Source organism: Ips typographus, linkage group LG1 (assembly GCF_016097725.1).
Source record: "Ips typographus isolate SLU linkage group LG1, UJ_Ityp_2.0, whole genome shotgun sequence".
In the NCBI taxonomy this organism is placed as follows: Eukaryota; Metazoa; Arthropoda; class Insecta; order Coleoptera; family Curculionidae; genus Ips; species Ips typographus.
In genome coordinates, this window is record NC_138422.1 from 3,491,266 (window position 1) to 3,511,692 (window position 20,427).

Here is a 20,427-nt window from a genome sequence, read left to right on the forward strand (position 1 = left end):
CTTTTTAGCTCTGGCCAGTTTACGAGATTCCTTCTCTAAACCACGAAAAAAAACTCACCCTGTATATACAACGTTTAATATTGATAAGGAAGACATTATTATACGGTAGCTCGGTACTCGTTAACGGGCGTTTTAAAATATTTGCGTGATTATGGATTAAAATTAAAATGCGCGCCATTAATTGAAAAACGATCGGGTCCCTGTCACGGGACAATTTTACGTCCGCAAACTGTATACACGGGCTGAACAGAAATAATTACGCAGGACGGATCAATCAACCACGATGCAGCAGCTGTTCGGGCTGTTCTTCAGACTCCTTCTCTTTAAAGTAAATGGTTATTTAATTTCCGCAAACGGCGGCATAATTAACGATTATATCTTCATTTTTCGTTTGACCACTTTATATATTATGGTGCAGTGGCGTCACTTAAAATGTATACACGCCACTGACGAGAAAATTGGTAATTAGGACAGAATGTACACACTGCCATTCCCAGAAATTAAAATGCTTACTTGTCAAAAATATAGTAAAGTTAACCCGATATTAATTAAACCGTATCAATGTGTACTTGTAAGTGCTCTCAAAGTTTGTGTGATAAAAAAAACTACATAGAAAAATGTAAGTTACATATTAAATTGTCCGTTTTAAACTAAGTTTTAAAATATTTATATAGCAATTATTTGCTATTTTCTTAAACATTTTAATGATTTGATTGTAGTTGTTTTGTTTTGTACCACCTTCCAAAAATTTGATGCAGATGCCTTTACTTATTACTTTTTACTAGCAAATGATGAGTTATCTTAATAAAGTGAGTCAATGCCATTACTGGCATTTCGATAGTTTTGAAATAAAATTTGAAACTTCCACTTAGTGTTAAACTACACTAATTTATTGAACAATCAACCAGACATTTTAATATTTTCAACTTATTTGTTTTTCTCGTACTTCTTATACATATTTACTGTCTGTTTGATGCATGCAATCCATAACATTACCACAGTTCTTCACACCGGTCTGTTAACTGAGGGTAAAAACTCGCTGGTTGGATTTGAATAATGGGCGAAACAGGAAACGGATCGGGTACGGTCCTGGACGCGACCAGTTTTTCAGAAGGACTGCCATTTAGAACGTGCAGCCTAATTAAGAACATTTAAATGACCACCACGGTGAACACATTGTACACAATTTGTGTTGGTTGCCTCAAACAGAAAACGCTATTAGTAATGAGAGTTGTCCGTTCTCGTTAGAGGCTCCGAGCAAAAAACGGTAATAAAACGGAAGTTAAAGGAGCAAAGCTCCATTACACGGTTCTTATGTATGTATTATACGTTTAGCATTTTGATACGGATTCCGCGAAATGTAAGTTGAGAAGGAAACGGTCGGTTAAATTGTGTTGCAAATTTGCCACACCCCGAAGGAATTTATTAGATTTTTTGCCAACATGCTTTATTTGCCAACAGCCTTTAGCTGTTGTTTTGGAAGTTTAGTTGTTGTCTTTGTGTTTTGTCAGATGTTACAAATACCAGAGAAGTCTAATAAAGCAAGAAAGTTGTAAACGCTGTTCGTATTCCAGATAATCATTAAAAATACCACCAAGTAGCAAATCCGTATGGTCCGGAGCTGGTCTAATTAATATACTTTTACAATCTACACACCGCCAATCCATTGTAAAATAAGTGTCACAAGGTAGAAGATAGGGGAAACACTCTAATTAAATATTGCATATTCTATTTCAGTCACTCAGTCATTATTTATCCTTTTTTGTGCTTATGCATAAATATGCCCTTTGTGTGCAAAAGAAAAATTTGACAAAATATGCCATTTTTTCAATTGTCGAAAGGTTCAAAGTTTCACCTAATTTAAGGTCCTTTGGTATAAATAGACCCTTTCCTGTACCGGTTTAAAGCAATTTTCTTATAATAGACACGCACATTTTGTTTGTGGTTATCATGGAAATATTAAGTGAAAACTTAACCTACATGCTGTTTTCTTTTTGTATTCCTTGATGCTGTGCTTCACTAATATATTGCTATTCTTGTATAACTACATTTTGAGCAACTATCATATTCAGAATGCGAAACTAATCTAATAAATGTGACTGGTATGTATTAATAATATTTGTTTTAAGTTTTTAAGGATCTTGGATTGAAAGGCCGCCATCGATAAAATCGGTTAATCAAATAGATGCTACCGTTGCACCGAAAGTTAGAAAGTGTAACTAATTTGGTATAATGGACTAGCGCATAAAAACCGTACTATTCCTTTTAGATTTATTGAATTTCAATTCGTTTTTTCTTTCCATCATCTTCTTGAACCAAATCCTTTACCTACATTCGTGTAAATTGACGCGCACCTAAATTAACTAAACACAATAGCCAATTGTTATTGTAAAAAGTAAAAGTAGGTTCAGTATACGACGTTTTTCAAACCGATTAATTTGCACTTCGATGAATGTTGACAAATTGAGCCTTTTAACTTCGAGACTTAACTAAGACGAACTGGTACTATAAAAATTACATCTGCCTCATAACTATTCATAATCCCCTTTCCTGCAGTCGTGGTAGGTACCGAGGCCTAACCAGAGATCGTAATTATGTGTTACTACGAGACAGAAGTGCAAAAGGATCAAAAAACGAGCAATACGACTAGCAAGATTAATGGTAAAGTATGTTAGCATCCCCATTATAAGTAATTAAAATATGCTAAGTGTTCCATGACCGGAGAGTGGCAATTGTGGCATATTTATAACAATTTCGTTGCGTGCCTCGGACGTGCATTAATAACTTCTAAAGGTAACAGGCATACGGACAACTAATGGGAGTAATACGTGGTCTTAATGGGACCCTCCTTAGTTTACGAGGTACTACTCAGCGGGAAGATTTATTAGAGTTTCCGACGACCTTACTGCTAGAACCTGCTAAAGAAAAACGATAATCCACCTGCTAAGGATATTCTTAAAAATATGCAAATTCAGTTTATATCGATATTAAAAAATTAATATCAGTAAACATTCAGTCAATTGATTTTTGTCAAACCAGATTATTATTGTGTAGTAAAACTAAAACTGGTCATAGAAAAACCATACAACTGATAGAAAAACATTGAGAATTGCATGTGCAAGACAAGACAGAAAACCTAAAAAAAGTCCAAGAAGGCAGAAATTTTGCTGCGATGTTGTGAAACGATTACTAGAAAAATTAATTTTGTTACTAGAACATTTCTAATCATTTCAATTTATTTACGATAAGTACCCTGGGTCTAGTTGGTTTTCTGTATACATTTGTCTGTATACAACTTGTTTTGTAAATTAATTTGATCCTGAACGATTGATTTAATGAAAAAAACGTTTTAAAATGAAAGTGGTAAAACACACAACATTGTACTAGATTGCACACTTACTCGAAAAAAGTTAGATCTGTTACTTCTCAACGATGACATTATCAAATAACATTTTGTCTTGCATGATTGCAGGACAAAAATGAGTTGTACAACTTGTATTTAAAAAGTGTTTAGTTTAAATCAACCGTACGGAATTGATAACGATTTTCTATTTGATAATCTCCCATATCCAGTTCTCCTGGACACCTGGTGTAACATATGTTACTTTGTGCGTAAGTATTATCCTCGTTTTGTATGAACATTATTCCCACGGAAGAATTCTCTCTCTTTTAGGAAAATACTTACCCTAAAAATGTCGTTGAATAATATCCTATAATGTGTATTGTTTAAAACACCCTAAATGTTCACATTGTAAAAACTATGTTATGTATCATTTGCGGACAAGTTTTTGTATAAATAACGTATCTTACTAACGAATCAATGGTACCGGTACAGGTTTCCCATGCTGGGTGAGCAAATTCCCATAATATCTCATTCCGTGTAAGTGATGTCAGTGCAATAATTTTATAAGGCCAATTACCCTGACTTGAAGTTTACCTACTAAGCCACATTCATGAATTTTTTCGAAAAATAATTGGCGGTACCGCAGACTGGTACTGTTTGAATAAAACGCCTTCTGCATAGGCACCACTGCAGAACGACGGCGGTGCCTTAAAATCTCCCACGGGTAATTATCGTCCCGTATAAACAATGCGACTTCTGTAACTCGCGAAAGTACCACCGCTTTTCTGCTTATTATTTATTGTTATTGTTCTCCGAAGAAAACCGTTAAAACCCTTTTACGAAAAGCTAGATCGTCTATCTGACCGTACCTGACCTGGGTACTTACAGAACCGGCCCGGTACCGGTGCGCGCATCGCGTCTAATTTTAATTTTGATAAATTACCCCTCGTTGGGCCTGGATATGCACTGTCGTAACAAAAATGGACGACTCGTATATAAATCTACGCTTCGTTTAATTACTCTCCCATATTTAGTTGCTGGCAAATTGATTTTTAAGTGCTCTCGGCCTTTAATAACACTTTGTCAAGGATGGAATCGGGCATCGTCGAGGCGGTACTGATCGAGCACCACGTTACCCCGCTTCGAGGGAAAAAATTACGTCCTATATATTCCTAACCTGGCTAGTGCATTCCAAATCAGTGTAAATATGTAGTTATTTGTTTTATGAAGGAACTACTTGGGTACTATAATTGGTTATACTAATTAGTCATTAACATTCAATAGGACAATATTTTCGAATGGTCTGCTATGCTACTTTGAAACCCTGTTACCGTTTTTACCAAATCAGTTGGTACAGTCAAATGAATTAAAACTAGCAATAAGTAGAAAGAGAAACAAACAAGGGTAAAAGGCAAATAAAGCTATTTTAAACGAAAAGAAGAAAGTATTAGATAATATGAAAATATAAGGGACAGAACAGTGAATTATGATGTAGAATTAAAACAGTCATAAGAGGAAATAAAAATTGTGAAAATTAAATATGATATAGGAAGAAATCTAATTTGTTCACTTTTTGAAATTCGGAGTTGATACTTTAGTTTTACTGCAATTTTATTTTGAAACATTTTGTTATAAATATTTTAAGGTGTTCTAGAGTATTTGCATATATTTTCTCAGACATAACTAGACATTTTTCAGTTTAAAATTCATTTAATGTTAAAAATTCAAAAAAGTTAGTTAGAGTCAAAAAAAACTTTGCGATGCTTATAGAAAATTATTGCAAAAAAAAAAGAAATCATTTCAGATTGTAAAATAAACAAACTATAAATAAAAAAATATAAATGCGTTGCATAACAATAATTCAAACAAGCTTTGAAATAACTAAACTGTCAGTTAATCAGAGGAGCGGAAATTGCTACAATGTAGTGAAAGAAAGTAAATAAAATTTGCAAATTAAAAAAAAAACACAGTTGAACAAATTGATTTGAAAATAATTTTTTTATTAAAATAAGTTTGAACGATTTGTTTATTTGTGATGATGAGTTTCTGATGATGGCAGAAATAAAACCTTGATACGTGGCACTTTAATACAGAAGGAAATTAAACTGGACTATAGTTGGAAGAAGAGTTAGAAGAACAGTTTTTTGACTTAAAAAATGAATGCGTCACTATCAATCTGACAGATCAACACTAACAGGTCAATTTCCTACACTAATAACAGTAATAACCAACTAATTAAATCGTACTTTATTACAGTAACCATCTGTTTGATATCACAGGATGTCAAAATAATAATTTTATCGTAATTTTGACACTGTCACACGTCGATTTGAATTACTCTGAAAGCAATAATTGAATTACTTTAAAGTAGTTCAACTCCTGGAAAATGTAACATCAATTACCAATTGCAACTACTTTTGTGTTGTGTTGTTTAGTAATTCAAAAATCAATTAAAATTCCTTTTTAAAAGTAATCCCTAATAACATTTTTCAATTAAAGTAATCTTTTTTTTGCATATTTAACTACTGCATAATTTGGTCCCAATTCCATTCAATCTGAATAGATAAGATAATTATAAACTTCCACATTCACGTACTCTGTGACCTTACGGACCACACCGTAGATACATAGAAAATCATAATGGAAGTGTAAGACTCAATATAAAATTAACCAAGATAGCTTGTCAGAATAAGTAACGCAAATACGATAATAAACCATAACAGTAACCGCATTGTCGGGTGATCCGGCCAATTCTTCTTTGAAATATTTAAGCTCAGTTAAGTGATTTTCTTCTCGTTTCTCTATAGTTTTAAAGACGCCGATGATAAACCGCTTCCTGCTGTGGTAATCACTGCACTATAAATATACTGACAGATTGGAATTCTGCTCGTTGCAATATGGCCACCATATTATATGCAGGTCACTCTGTTAGCAGGACAATCTCCCAACAAATAGGTAATCCAGTCGAAATGAAAACATATCGTTAACGCTGATCAAACATTTCATTAAAGTGGTTTCAGGTTTCTTGTAGAGATCGGGCGTTTGTTGTACCGTTACTTGGGTACCTTGGTACCACTTCATCCACCAAGAAAAACCGATTTGCAAAATAAGCTATAGTACCATTGCGAGCGGTTTAATTACGACTCATTAATAAATTGGATAAATTACCATATGGTGATATGACCGGTTGTTTGGTTAAACAGGATCTTTCAAGTCGAGTAAAAAAGGTTTTTATTAGGATTTAAATGGATTTCTAGTGGAGATTGACATACCAGTGTTATCGAAGACAAGTTGTGACTGATTTTTAGTATTACAAGAAGAACGGGTGGACGTGCTTTTTATTCTGATTAGTTGCTATAGCAATATGTGTAAGTAAGAGACAAAAAAATTTTAAAGGTCCACCCAGTATTTAAATTATCAAAAGGCAATTATTGTCCACTTGACTAAATTGCCTTCACTCGCCTCAACGACGTAATGGATTAATAAATACAGCTGCACTCTTGACATTTCTTATACTGGGTGGACGCCCAAGACAACGTTTCTGTATCATCAACCACCATCCTCAATCAATCAAACTACTAAACCCCGTTTCCCACATTATAATAACCGATTAATTTTACAGATGCAAAGTGGTTGATTATTATATAATTAAACGGATACCAGGATGACGCCTGGAATTACACAATTGCAATAAATTTCTTTTAATTCCTACCAAGTTATTGGCGACAAATTGAAAAGTGTTGAGTTGTGGGTCCGCTTCTTCTTCTACGTGGGACGATACGAGCCGTGAAATTAAGTTGCGTATTTATGAGTATCTGTAGGTGTTTGTAGATTTTCAGTTCTTTAGATTCTAATAAGTTTGATGGAAAAATTGTTTTCAAAAAATTTTATGTTTGAAAAGTGATTTTAAGCTCCAGTAGCCACTAGGTTATGTATCACTTTTAGAGAATCAAATCAAATCAAGTGATAAATCGATGAAAAAACTCTAGTCTAGTCTTAACAATTTTTTTCTTTGAGAACTTGGAGAAACATTTGAACACACCGTCTAAATCTAAATAGTACTAAAATACCTGAATAGTTTATACCACCTCAAAGAAAACAGTAACCTAACCTAACTAGGTTACTAGCACTTAGAAATCTTGGAAAGGAAATTGAATGAATGATCCACAAAAATATGAAATGGATCAAAAAGAAGTGTGGGAAAATGAAAAAAACAAATAAATATCATTTTTTTATTATAAATTATTTTCATGTGACATTGAACAGGCATTAGCGTCGTTTTCTTCTTTAAACAAATCTTAGGTAAGATTAGTGCTCTATGAAAATACTCATAAACAGTTAGGTAAAAATATAAAAACTGTAATTTGTTATGAATTCTTTTAATGTTTCTCTTCTTTAAGTTTTCAGTGATTCTATTTTCAATCCTGTCTAATTTACATCACTTTTTGGAATTTCTCTGTTATTTTCTTTTATCTTTCATTGTTTACGTTTAGAGAACGATAAAAAAAATTGACTTTTTAAAGCTTTTGGTTTGTTTGGATCTGTTTCTTGGCTACCCAAAGATTTTCAGGACATTTTAATTTTCTTTTTAATACTTTTTATTGTAACTATACAATGTTTATGTTCGAATTAATTTCTACAACGGTTTTAAGTAGGCTTTTAGAACCACAAATAAATCATCATATTTTACATTACTCCTTTCTCAAATACTAATTAACTAATTTAATTTCGGATTATCTTTTTCTATGCTAGAGCTGTCATTTTCGGTCTTAAACCTATTTTTTTACTATAGAAGTGCTTTCCAGGCAAAACAAAAAATTCAGAAATACATCCAATTTGTTCTTTCTTCGTTTTAGGACAATTTAATTTGTTCACTTTTTTCAAATGTTTGTACAGAAAAACATTAACTGATCACAACGTTTTAATCGTAAACCAGCCAATCAATTCAAGCATAATAAGAGGAGTTTCCTATACTAAATGTATTACAAGCTTTTGTGTGTAAAAGTGCGCAAAAATGTTTTAAACGGTTTAAATCGTTCGATTGAGGTGTGAATGTTTGCCTTCGTTTTTCTAAAATTATGAATAAAACATTTCAAAGACATGATTGAACATTAAAACGGTCGTAAACTTTTTCCTCCGTTGACAGAATGCCAATTCGCTAGCCTTCATGCGGGCAATAAACGTTGTTGATGACGATCAAAAGAAAGCGTCTAATGGCTTGTAGCGTTATAAGAGCAAAGTGGTGCATTTTATTCTAACTTTACGACAGTGGCTTTCATGCAAACAATTAAAATCGGAGCAAAAAAGGCCAATATAAATAACGCGGCTTCTTCTAGTCGGCTGATTTATGGCAACAATTTACTGAAGGATGTTTGAAGGCATTAGGCAGCTATTAAACTTATCACAATCGTAATTGTGCCGAGCAGATATAAAGATTCATTAAGGAACGGTTCTAGAGAGTTGATTTCTTTGATTTTTAAATTTCTTTAGAGAGTGCGCGCAATTGAGTAAATTATCAATTAATACTGTAAGGATGATTGGTGGAAAAACATCTGTTTTATTTTGCCATGCACCGATTGGCCCTTTAATAAGGCAAAACAATTAAAATGATAGTTGATTATTCATTTCAAACTTTCTTCTGAACAAAAACATAAAGTTAACATGACATTCAGGTTAAATTATGTGTGTATTTACTTTAGCAATATTTATTAGTTGATGTTTTTCTTTGATCGAAAGTGGCTTTTACATCTAAGTTTAAACTGTCCAAATGCTGTGTACAAATTCAATATTTACTTTACCGGTAATTTACCCAACAGTACTTTTTTACGTAGAATTCGTATACTGGCCATTACATACTCGTTGAATGATATTCTATGCTTCCTCGGAGAAAACTTTCTTCAGTAGCTATTGTGACTGATGGTAATCCAATAGAAAAACTAAAAACTAACTTTTCGTGCTTTTTACTGTGCTTTTCATTTTCTTAGAATTCTGGCCTATTTTTAGTGCTTCAAAACTGCTTTCAGCTTGGAAAATCGAGTTTCAAGACTATCTTAACCAGTTATTGGCATAGCAAACTTAAAAAAAACGATTTGTACAATTCTTCATAGACTTAAAATGGCATTCCAAGTTTGGTCACACATTAGTGCTAAAAATTCAAGAATTTCGTAAAAATCTAGACAGTTTTTAGTGCTTTAAAGGCTGTTTTTCAGTGCCTCAAATCAGGTTTCAAGACTATCGTTACAAAGTTTTTGACTTATCAGGCCTAAAAGCTAGTTTGCACACGTCCATAGTCTTAAAACTGTTATTTCAAGCTTATTCACTATTAAATTGACTTCTACACTCATAGGGGCAATAAATTGTAGCATGTGTAAGAAATTCTGACTGTTTTTAGTGCTTTTTAAGACTGAAAATCGAGTTTAAGACTATTTCCAAAAGTCAACTAATTTTATAAATGAAATAGTGCGAAAATTTAATTTACTTCTAGACTTGATCCAGTCCAGAAAATTGAGTTGTACACCAATTAAAATCCTGAAAATAGACTTTTGGACTCTCTTTAGTCCTAGTAAAGTCAGTTCTAGCCTTAAAAGTCAACTTTTAGATTATTTTTAGTAGTAAAAAATGAGTTTCATGCACAATACAATCTTTGTGTTGATTTCTGGACTGTTTTTAGTTCTTGAAATCGAGTTTCAGGCACTCGACCAGGGTGGCAGTCTGAGAAAACGAATTATAAGACTATTCCTAGTAGTAAATAGCAAGTTTTTAGACTATTCAGTACAAATTTGGACTCTCACAAGTCTTGAGTGTTCAGCTATAAAACGAATTTTTAAATTGAAATTTGGAGGACTTTATCTTCCTTAGGTTTTTCAGAAAAATTTGATTTTCAGTTGTTCAAGAATATACAGGGTGTTCCATGTAAAAAAACACAATTTTGACTAAATAGTTCGAAAATGACAATAAAACTAAATAAACCTAAAATAAACACTAACCAAAGAGTAGCGTTAACTATTTTTTAAACAATCTTATTGAGTGATTTTTTTTTTATTTACTATGTATTAATCACTGATTGGAGAAAGTTTTATAAAAGCAATATAATCATGTAGGCAATAATACGTTTTTTATGCGTAAGCACAATGAACTTTAGAAGGGTATTATTGATGTCTGACGATGCCTGAACCGACAAAACTAAGATTGTTGATTTTGCGCTCTTCTGATTAAAATTTGTGACAGAAGAGAAGGGAAAACCCCAAAAACCTATTATTTACAAAGACGATTTAATTTCGAAAACCGTGCCAAAATTCGAATAATAAATACAATGAGGGACGCGCAAAAATGCAATAACGTAATTTCTCGGTCGCTTATTGGTTCCTCAGAGATTAACGGCAATTTCGAAAGCCGAGATGCATCTGTTACGTGGGTTTCCGGCAAATTAAAACCGTTTGCTTCTTTTGCGATCGGCATTTTTCTGCAACGATGAATTTAGCATCCTCCGTGCGGATCGGAAAAGGCACAATCGCAAACCTCGAAGGAAAAGAAAAAATTAAAAACCGGTTGAATGTCAATCCGGATATGCGGCGACTAATTTTGCGTGCATTGTTTCGAACACGAATGTGTTCGGACCACCAGAAGCCAAAGTCGATGATTAATGTGCGATATCTTAATTATAACCGCAACACAACAATGCTTTTACTCATGCGAGGAGTTAAGACGTTTTCCCAGCGGGGAAGATTCGTTTTCTGAAAGGAAAACGATCATTCGACCATTGCCAGTGTGCTTATTATTAATAATAGGGGTATTTTTATGAGAAGCGCTTGACAGTAATTGCACTTTTTTTTCTTTTAAACCGTTTAATCTCACGGAACAGCACGATATAATTAAGTTTGGACAATGTTGCCAGGAAACCAAGTTAATTCAATTGACTCGTTACTAGTTTAAATTACTTCATGCTTTTGATAGCGTTACTGTAGAAAAATTATTGCCGAAATGGTTGAGTAAACAGTCCCAATATCTCTAGCCTAACATTAATGAGTAGCAATGCTTTTTACCGTCGTTGCTCTCTTAATTGCCAGTTGATGTCACCGAAAAATCAACGAGTAGCACAACAACACTTTGCATCAAATCATCAATTCTTTAAATTATTGTCACGTTCTTTTATAATTTTTGTTCTGATATTTTGTACTTCACCCTGTATTTATTCAATTATTGTGTTTTTGTTTCGTTTCTAAAGGTTTATATTTCACAGTATATTTGAACATTGTTTATATTATCACCGCGTTATAAATTATTGACAACATTGCATTTCTATCAAAACTGGTTCACTTTTCGACGTGACGAGTTTATTAAAAGGTTATACTTATGTTTTTATACAGGGTGTTTCAGAGTTGTTGTGACAAAAGCCTAGGGGAGATTCTCCTGGAAAAATCAAGCAAAAAATTCAAGAGAACATGTGTCCGCAAGTGCTTTGTTCTCGAGATACAGAGTGTTCAAATTAAAAAAAAAAATCAATTTTAGAGCAAGTTTGCTTGCTCTGTATCTTGAGAACAAAGCACTTGAACTTGATTTTGCCAGGAGAATCTCCCCTAGGCTTTTGTCACAACAACTCTGAAACACCCTGTATAGATTGCGATCGGTTTAGCTTGGTACCAATATGAGACACCCTATATACAGGGTGAGTCAGTTTAACAGCAAAACTTTGTTTTTTTCATTTTTGTTAAGATTTTCAGCATAGTTCCTACAGTTTTTGTCTAAAAATTACTCAGTCCTACAATGCACAAATTTTGACCATGAGCCTGTACGAGTTTTAACTTTTAACAAGAATTACAGTGGAAGAAGTTTTTCTAAAATATTAAAAACATTAAAAGTAAGTTTCTTTTTTAAAAACCTTTTCTTCTAAATTTGTTTGCATTTAGGCTTTTCTCTCATTCGACAGGTTTTCATGGTCAAATATAAGAGATAGGAAAATGAACTTTCTGAGTAATAAACCTCAGACATATTTAATCAAAGTTATTATTTTAAGTTAAAATAACTGTCTAGGAATATCCTCAGAGGACGTCATTAAAATCAAAACGTCTGAAACTAGAAAACGTTTCAAACATTTTGAAGAAAGTGAAAAAAGACAAATGAAGAAATCTTATGGTTGAACTGGATAGACATTTTTTTGATCCGAACATCGTAGTTCAACTTCTTCTTTGAACCTTGATTCCTAGTTGCTGATCTTCCCCACCATATTTTGAAGAAGATCGAAGCAATAAAAAAAGAGGGAAAACTGAATTTTGCCTTAACCCACTCCAACCCGAAAAAACGCGTTAATATCAAAGTGGCCGGTGGCAGAAACCGCGTGCCTCATTCTTCATTTCGACATCGTCGTGGGTCGTAGTGGGCCTCGCTTTCTTCCGTCCCATCCCCGTATTGGATGAATAAACGAAACAAGTGAACGAAGAACGGGCCCGCGGAAGAAAATCGCAGTGGCCTTGCCTCCGCGTGCTGAAACATCCGTAGTAAAGCGGTGGCGTTAACAGTCGCAAGGCCGCGCAAGGACGTTCTTCGGTTGTTTTCTTCTTTCGGCGAATCGCGTGCAATTTTCTTCACAGAGGTCGTTATCGTTTTGTTTTCTGGGCGGTCGAGTAGCGGTGGCGCAAAAGCAGATTTTTTGGAGAATCTCCGAATTCCTGTGGTGTCAGTACAAAGGGCCGTTTTCTTCAGTTTTTTTTTTTAATTGAAGAACGGAGTTCTTAAATTATCTCGCCGATTTTGTACATAATAAGGTAGGTATAATATATTTTTATTAGAAACGTTTCTAGAAAAAAAAACATCCAAAAAATGCCTTATCGATATGCGGTTTCAAAACAGTCTAATTTGACCACCCTGTACAAAAAATCAAGAGAGGTTTAAAAAAAAATCTGTTACTAGAATTATGTTAACATTATAATTTTCGGTAGAAACTTAGAATAGAAAACTGGACATTTCTAATAAAGTTTGTTGGAAATGATGTTTTCTCCAAATTATTTTGCAATAAAAAAGATTTAAGAAATATTGAAAATTTGCAAAAAAAATGCATTTTAATGCCCATTTTAAATGGGACACCCCGTATAGCTATTACATTTATGAATTAAGTGTATTGCATGTATCATAACCTAATAGGTTAGGTTAGTTGCTATATTAGATTGTTTTCGAGATACTGACGTTTAAAAAATAAAATTTTTACATTTACCACAGCTTTAGTTGCTCGGTTTCAATCTGTTTACGTCTCCAAATTGTAAAAAATCTCATTTTCAAGTGTTATTATTTTGGTCTACGCAAAATCAAAAACTTCACTTTGTTCAAAATATCTCAAAAAACAAATGTCGTTTTCTAAATGTCATTTTATTTAGGCCAACAGATTACAAGATATCAATCAGAGATTTTAATTTGAAAGTGATGCTTATACAGGGTGGACCATAAGTAATGGGACATAGAGCTACAGCATATTCTTGACATCAAGATAATACGATTTAGCTAAATTGTCCCATGCCGAAAGTTAGTATTAAGAAAGATACAGGGTGTGAAAGTTAAATTTTAGTTTTTGATTTTTTATCATACAGTGTGACCCATTTAGAATGGAAACACCCCTATAAAATTTTAGGTTATTAACCGATTTCAATGTTTTTTTTTTGAAATAATTAGGAATGAAATGTCTATTACGGGAGAAAATTTTAAATATTTATTTCAGTTTTCAGGTCATATTACGATACTTTTTCTTGATAGAAAATGGAGAATTTTTATTAGCGATTTTTTTATTGAAAAAATTACTACGCCACTGGATCTATAGTGCTTTCAAATAGCTGTGACCAAAATTTCATGAAAATCCATTCATTAATAACAAAGTTATGACAAATTAAAATTCAAAATCCTCTAAGCTAACGGTCACAAAAGAACACCCTGCATCAACTGTTGCCATAGAAATGGTGTTACTATTTACTTGTTTATTATTACTTATTAATTGATTAATTTCTAAAAAAAAAAAATCAAAAAAAAAAAAATCAAAAAAAAATCAAAAAAAAAAATAAAAATAAAATTTGGTCACAGCTATTTGAAAGCACTATAGATCCAGTGCCGTAGTAATTTTTTCAATAAAAAAATCGCTAATAAAATTCTCCATTTTCTATCAAGAAAAAGTCTCGTAATATGACCTGGAAAACTGAAATAAATATTTAAAATTTTCTCCCATAATAGACATTTCATTCCTAATTATTTCAAAAAAAAATCATTGAAATCGGTTAATAACCTAAAATTTTATAGGGGTGTTTCCATTCTAAATGGGTCACACTGTATGTTCACGGTCTTTTGATATAACGCACTGAAAATTTATATAGGGGGGTTTTGCCAGGCGGAAAATAGGATGCTTTTATTTATTTTGTAGTGGCCGATAGGGGGCGATACCGGCAACCATTTCAGCTGCATTAAAAGACCCAAACTTTTTTTTTTTTCAACTGGACCAGCGATACTACTTCAAAATATGATTCTAATAGGTATTCTAAGTAAAAAGGTATACTTGTTCTGGGTCTTAAATGTTGACCGTTTTCGAGATATTTAACATTTTGGTATTGCAAAGAGCAACTTTCAAATTAGTAAATTATTTTTTTTATCAAAGTAAGTTTTTATTTTGCCTATGTAGAACACCTGTTGTCCAAAAGAAACATTTTTTATTTCTAATTCTTTAATTTCTAGTGGTTTAAATTGTTTCATCATTCAGATAATAAACTGAGAATACGAATGCGATCAATTATCTATTATTTTCGGTATTTTTGTTGTGTGATTTATCTAAAAGGTCTCCCAATTCTAGTTTTTTTATGTTTTGTACGAATTACATAAATTTTCTTTCACCCTTAACTTTTTAATCTATTAGCATATGGACATGTATGCAGTATTAAAATATTAAATACCTCGAAAACGGTTTAGGACTCAGAACATGTATACCTTTTTACTTAGAAACCCTATTAAAATCATATTTTAAAGTTGTATAGCCGGTTCAGTTGTGTAAATAAAAGTTTGAGTCTTTTTAAGCAGCTGAAATGGTTGCCGGTAGCGCCCCCTATCGGCCACTACAAAATAGATAAAAGCATCCTATTTACCGCCTGGCAAAACCCCCCTATAGAATTTTTCAGTGCGTTATATCAATAGACCGTGAAGATATGATAAAAAATCAAAAATTCAAATTTAACTTTCACACCCTGTATCTTTTTTAATATTAACTTTCGGCATAGGACAATTTAACTAAATCTTATTATTTTGATGTCAAGAATATGCTGTAGCTCTATGTCCCATTACTTATGGTCCACCCTGTATAGCCAACTGTCAGATGACATTACAGTCACTTTGACAGATTCACACACGTCACTTCTTGGTCTTGGTCGGGAGCATTGATAACTTTCAATCCTCCATTAATTAGTGCTTCGTATTTTGTTGTAGCTTATTTAAAAATTTAAATTAAAAAAAAAATCACTCTGAAAAGGATTAATAAAATATAAAAATTTGAATGTTACATAACATTCAAAAACAAACTGCATGTTTCAGCATGGGTAATTTAAACGTAAAATAGTGATCTAAATTAGAAAAGAAAATTTAAAAAAAAAACAAAAACCAGAACTAAATCGAGATTTAAATTACCTTAAAATCTTTAATGACCAGAACGTATTGAAACTCAGCAGGAACACAGAGTAGCAAAATTCAAAACAGTTTTTTCAGTGAAATCCTACTTACTTAATGACTGATTTAATTGACCGCCCGGTATTATTATTGATTGATTGTGTATATTCAGTTGGAACGAAATTTTTGTCTCAATGCAAAACCTTTACGGTCCTACGGAGTACAGTGGAAATTGCAGGAATTGGAGCGCATACTGTATAAATAACGCCATAATCAAATAAATTTAAATCGGCTTGGAAGTCAGAAGTGGATAGGTTGTAAAGTAATTTCAAGTAACTAATTAAGGGCATGTGAATTGTGGACAGATTACAGAGACGCATAGAAATTTCAGCAATTTTATAATCGGACCGTATGCAAGTAATCTTGAATAATGGAACATTGCCTGGTTTCCATATAGGGCAATAACAATGCACGGTATGGTGATTAGAAGGATGCAAGAGAATTCATCTTGATGTGTGCCGTTCTGATTAAAGGTGGAGACGCTGCTAAACGCCAAAGTACACAAAGTAGGATCGTAAAAAAATCCCTCGAATTTCTTAATTATGAACACAAAAATCCGTAAACTGTATAATTAGCACATATTTAATATCAGCAAACAACGTGTAGAATATCAAGAGGCAGTTGACCACCAGGGGACGTAGCGTTGCAACTTAAACGTTACCAAAATATTTGACTTGGTTGGTAGTCAGAGAAGTACCTAATTATGGCTCGTTGAAGCTGGCTTAATTGTTGACCGAGCCATTCGGACCGTAAAAACACACACATTGGCCATATTGAAATATCTGACCCATACCAATGTACCGAACAGTTAATATAGTATATTGTACAAGGGTGAATAAAATGTACTTATCGCACAAAGTAGGCAAAAAAATATTTCTAATCATAGTGTCACACACTTGAACATCAATAATTCAATGCCACTTGGTGTGATTAATTATTTACTTACCACCAAATGTTTAAGACTAAATTACGCAATTCAGGTTATTAATAGACGCAACAACAAACAAATTCAAGAACAACTAGAAGGTGACAAAAATGTAAAACCAGCAAAGAAGACCTTCTTAATGTTTACTCTCGTCATTCAAATATTATTTAAACAATAAAAAGCGATTCAATTGAACACATACCAGAAACAAGTGTACGAGAAACGGCAAAAAAACTGAAGGATTTTAAACGACCAAAGATTTTTAAATAGTAATGGCTAGTTCATGTTTCTGAGTGGCAAGATAGCACCTGTCCACTTCAATAATCCTCACCGTTTCGTTCCTGGCCATATGTTACAAGTTCCATTTTTTCAGTTTAATTACTTCGATTTTATCAGTGGCGCACTTTAGATGACTTTAGTGTCGGAAAATTGCACTAAATTTAAGTAAGAAAAGACTTTTTAAAGTTTCAGAAATGTCTTTTGGACTGATACAGGGTGGCCCAATTGCTATAGGTCACTATTGCTATAGTACAGCAGAAGATAAATTATATTTAAAAAGATATTATCTTCTTAAGTGATGATATTTTAATATAAGTTTTAATTTTTCAAGACCCAGTTGCCAAATTTGGTTTGGTTTCTCGGATATCGAGACTTCATTTTTCTAAATACAGACCCATAAATATGTTATTTAAATCATGAAAAATCTTCAAAATGTATCTATTTGCTCTGGAGACATTTTTGCGTGTGAAAAAGGGGTGAAAATTTATTGAAAAAATTGATCTAAAATATTTTCACATATGCGACGTTGCCGCTTATAAGAAAAATTTGTTTGCTATTTAAAGTGAGACTTTTTGCTTATTTTTGTACTTTCCCATCTTATTTGTATTAACAAAGTCGATTTCACTTTTTGGTACAAGAAGCAACGTTATTTTATTTTATGACAAGGTTTCCTAAAAAATAAATATTTTTTTATCTGGTAATAATACTAATACAAAAAATGTGACTACTCCACTTGAAAGCTTGAAAACGTGCTTAAAAATAAAAGTAAACTTAAAAAAATTTTAAAATTTCGGATAATAATAAAAGTTTGAGAATATTACTCAGTAATTATTGTATCCAAGATATTCTGCAGAATATGCATGTTCTCAGAGCTAAAAGTAGTTGTTATTCATAACAGAACCATTAAAATGATACTTTAATATAGCGAGATAAAAAAACAATAAAACTATATGTAACAACGGTAATTCAGATTATCACTACTTTTTGCTCGTAAATTTAAATTAACATTCGACATCTACGAATAAAATTTTAATTCGTCATTTATAATAAAATAGAAAAATTACGTAATGATCGGTAACTTAAGATTAATCGAAATAAATAAAATAAGCTTATCGTAAGGTATAAAAGCGGAATAGTAGTTGACTTGCACCTATAAAAGTAAGTTTTAATATGGATTATAGTGTCTGGTAGATTTAACGACCAAATTTATAAGGTTAATTCGAAAATTTACATTAACATGTAGATACCCTTTTTTTGAGTTGAGTTCTTTTCGCAAATGTGGCAACGCGGCGTGGTTTCATTGTGAGTAAATAGACAGTGAGTGAAAAATGACAGAAAAGTTAGATTCAGAGTACGAAATAAATGACAATGTTGTTCACGTTGTGGCTCATATTCACGTTTTGTTTTTTTACACTTTTTTTTAAGGATTTTGATAATACAACACTTTTTTCTCTCTTCACGAGTTCCTCTGAAAAGTTAAGTTCAGAAGGTTTCTTCCAAAATCATCGTAGCAATTTCCAGTAACTTTAACATTTTGTTTGCAAGAAACTAGGTAAAAAACGAAAAAATAAACCGAAAAAGAAACTTTTGATGAATTCAAAATGTTAAAAAGATGTTGTTTGACGACAAAAATGCTAGAATTTAAGTATTTATCAATATACCAGGAAGTTAATATTAAAATCTGTAATTTCAGGTCAAAAGTCAAATTTAGTTTGACAATGAATGTTCAAAATATCCACAGGAAATTAACGGTAAAATAGGAGAACAATAATTACTGCACTTCAATATTCCACACAAAGATGATAAAACAACTCTGTGACATAAGTCTGACATATTGGGACCAACTGTCAAATTACGACACAGTTTCTTCGGCAGTCACACGTCACTTGTCAGGTTTTACTCCATCTCTGTCTAAAACATTCAATTGCGTGCGATTGTTCTCTTTTCTTATGGTTGACTTTGCCTCTGGTCATCTTTAATATTCTCAGTTAAACTCACTATTCGTTCACGAAATTTATAGGTTGTTCACGAGTTTTATAGGTTTATTTCTGTTCTATTCATGTATTATTAAGGTGAATAGAAGAGAATAAAGCAGATTCACCGTGTATAAGATGCAAAAAAGCGTAAACAAGGCCGTGATGCCAATCACGTATTCGCAATGTTACACGTCCAATCAATAATACATAACTAGTTCCCAAGCGTGTTGGCTGATTGAAATATCGACGGACATACGGTATATGACAAGAAAGACAAACGAATACAAAGTTTTAAATGGCCGTTTGAACGGTATAGTTCCCATGTTGTTCGCTAAAATATGTTATAAATAAAAGAGTATTATACACGGTTAACGGTGATTTTTAGAGGGTCACCTCCTGTCCAGTTTGACTAGTTTTTGGTAAAAATTGAAAATGCGGATAAAGGCAACGTTATACGTAAAACATATCAAAGTCAGTCCCATTACCCGTTGATTAATTGCTTTTTTATAAAATTGTGCGTGTAGACGAGCCATAACACTTCTTAACACCATAGCCTGTAATTTCCTAATCAATCATAGTGGTTGGGTGAGCATTCGCTTGATATACATTCCTTCTGTTATTTAACGCCGTATAAAAACCATTCATTTTCCTGTTTTTTTCTTTATAACGATATATCGAGTTAAAATTAACGCTACAGGTTGTCATTAAGGTTTTATGCATCCGCTATAGGAGCGCTGCCTAAGGCTGGATGCTGGAAGCTCCAAGAAAATTGGAATTTTGCCTCTTTATTTTCAGCTTAACCGGGATAACCCCCTTGTAGTATAATCTCCCGCCTTAAATTACTTCTCCAGTTTCACATGACAGTGCAGTATTCTATGATTAAACGATTACGTTTTTCCTTTTGCCGTAATCAAGCAGATGGCAGTCCTGACAAGGAGAAACGTGAATCAACAGATTAACTCGAATTAATATTTTGTTTGGTTGTGTTTGCTTCTGATTATCATTTATTATGGTTTTCTTCTTTTGGCTTTCTTTGACCTGTCAAGATAATATCATTTGCCAGACAATCCGCAAGATTTTTTCTAGCAAACAGGCCAGCAGGTTGCGTGCCAAATATTTTAAGAATTCACCTTATCTAAGGTGGAGGTATACGCCCATTAAATTCCACACTAGCACTAATCAAATTTGCTTCAACCTTATTTCAGTAAAAAAAGTGTTAATCC

General features: G+C 32.8%; 1 protein-coding gene across 2 annotated transcripts in view; it reads left to right on the forward strand.

The window, feature by feature from the left end:
• The first annotated feature begins 548 nt into the window (after positions 1-548).
• LOC145738688 (uncharacterized) overlaps positions 549-20,427 on the forward strand; it is a 32,476-nt gene continuing 12,597 nt past the window's right edge. The window contains exon 1 of one of the 2 annotated variants that reach the window (XM_081993668.1): positions 549-619. The gene's annotated coding sequence lies outside the window, so the exon portion shown is untranslated. Of the gene's footprint in view, positions 620-12,644; positions 13,105-20,427 lie in introns of those variants that run through there. The other variant, XM_081993659.1, reaches the window with a different exon arrangement.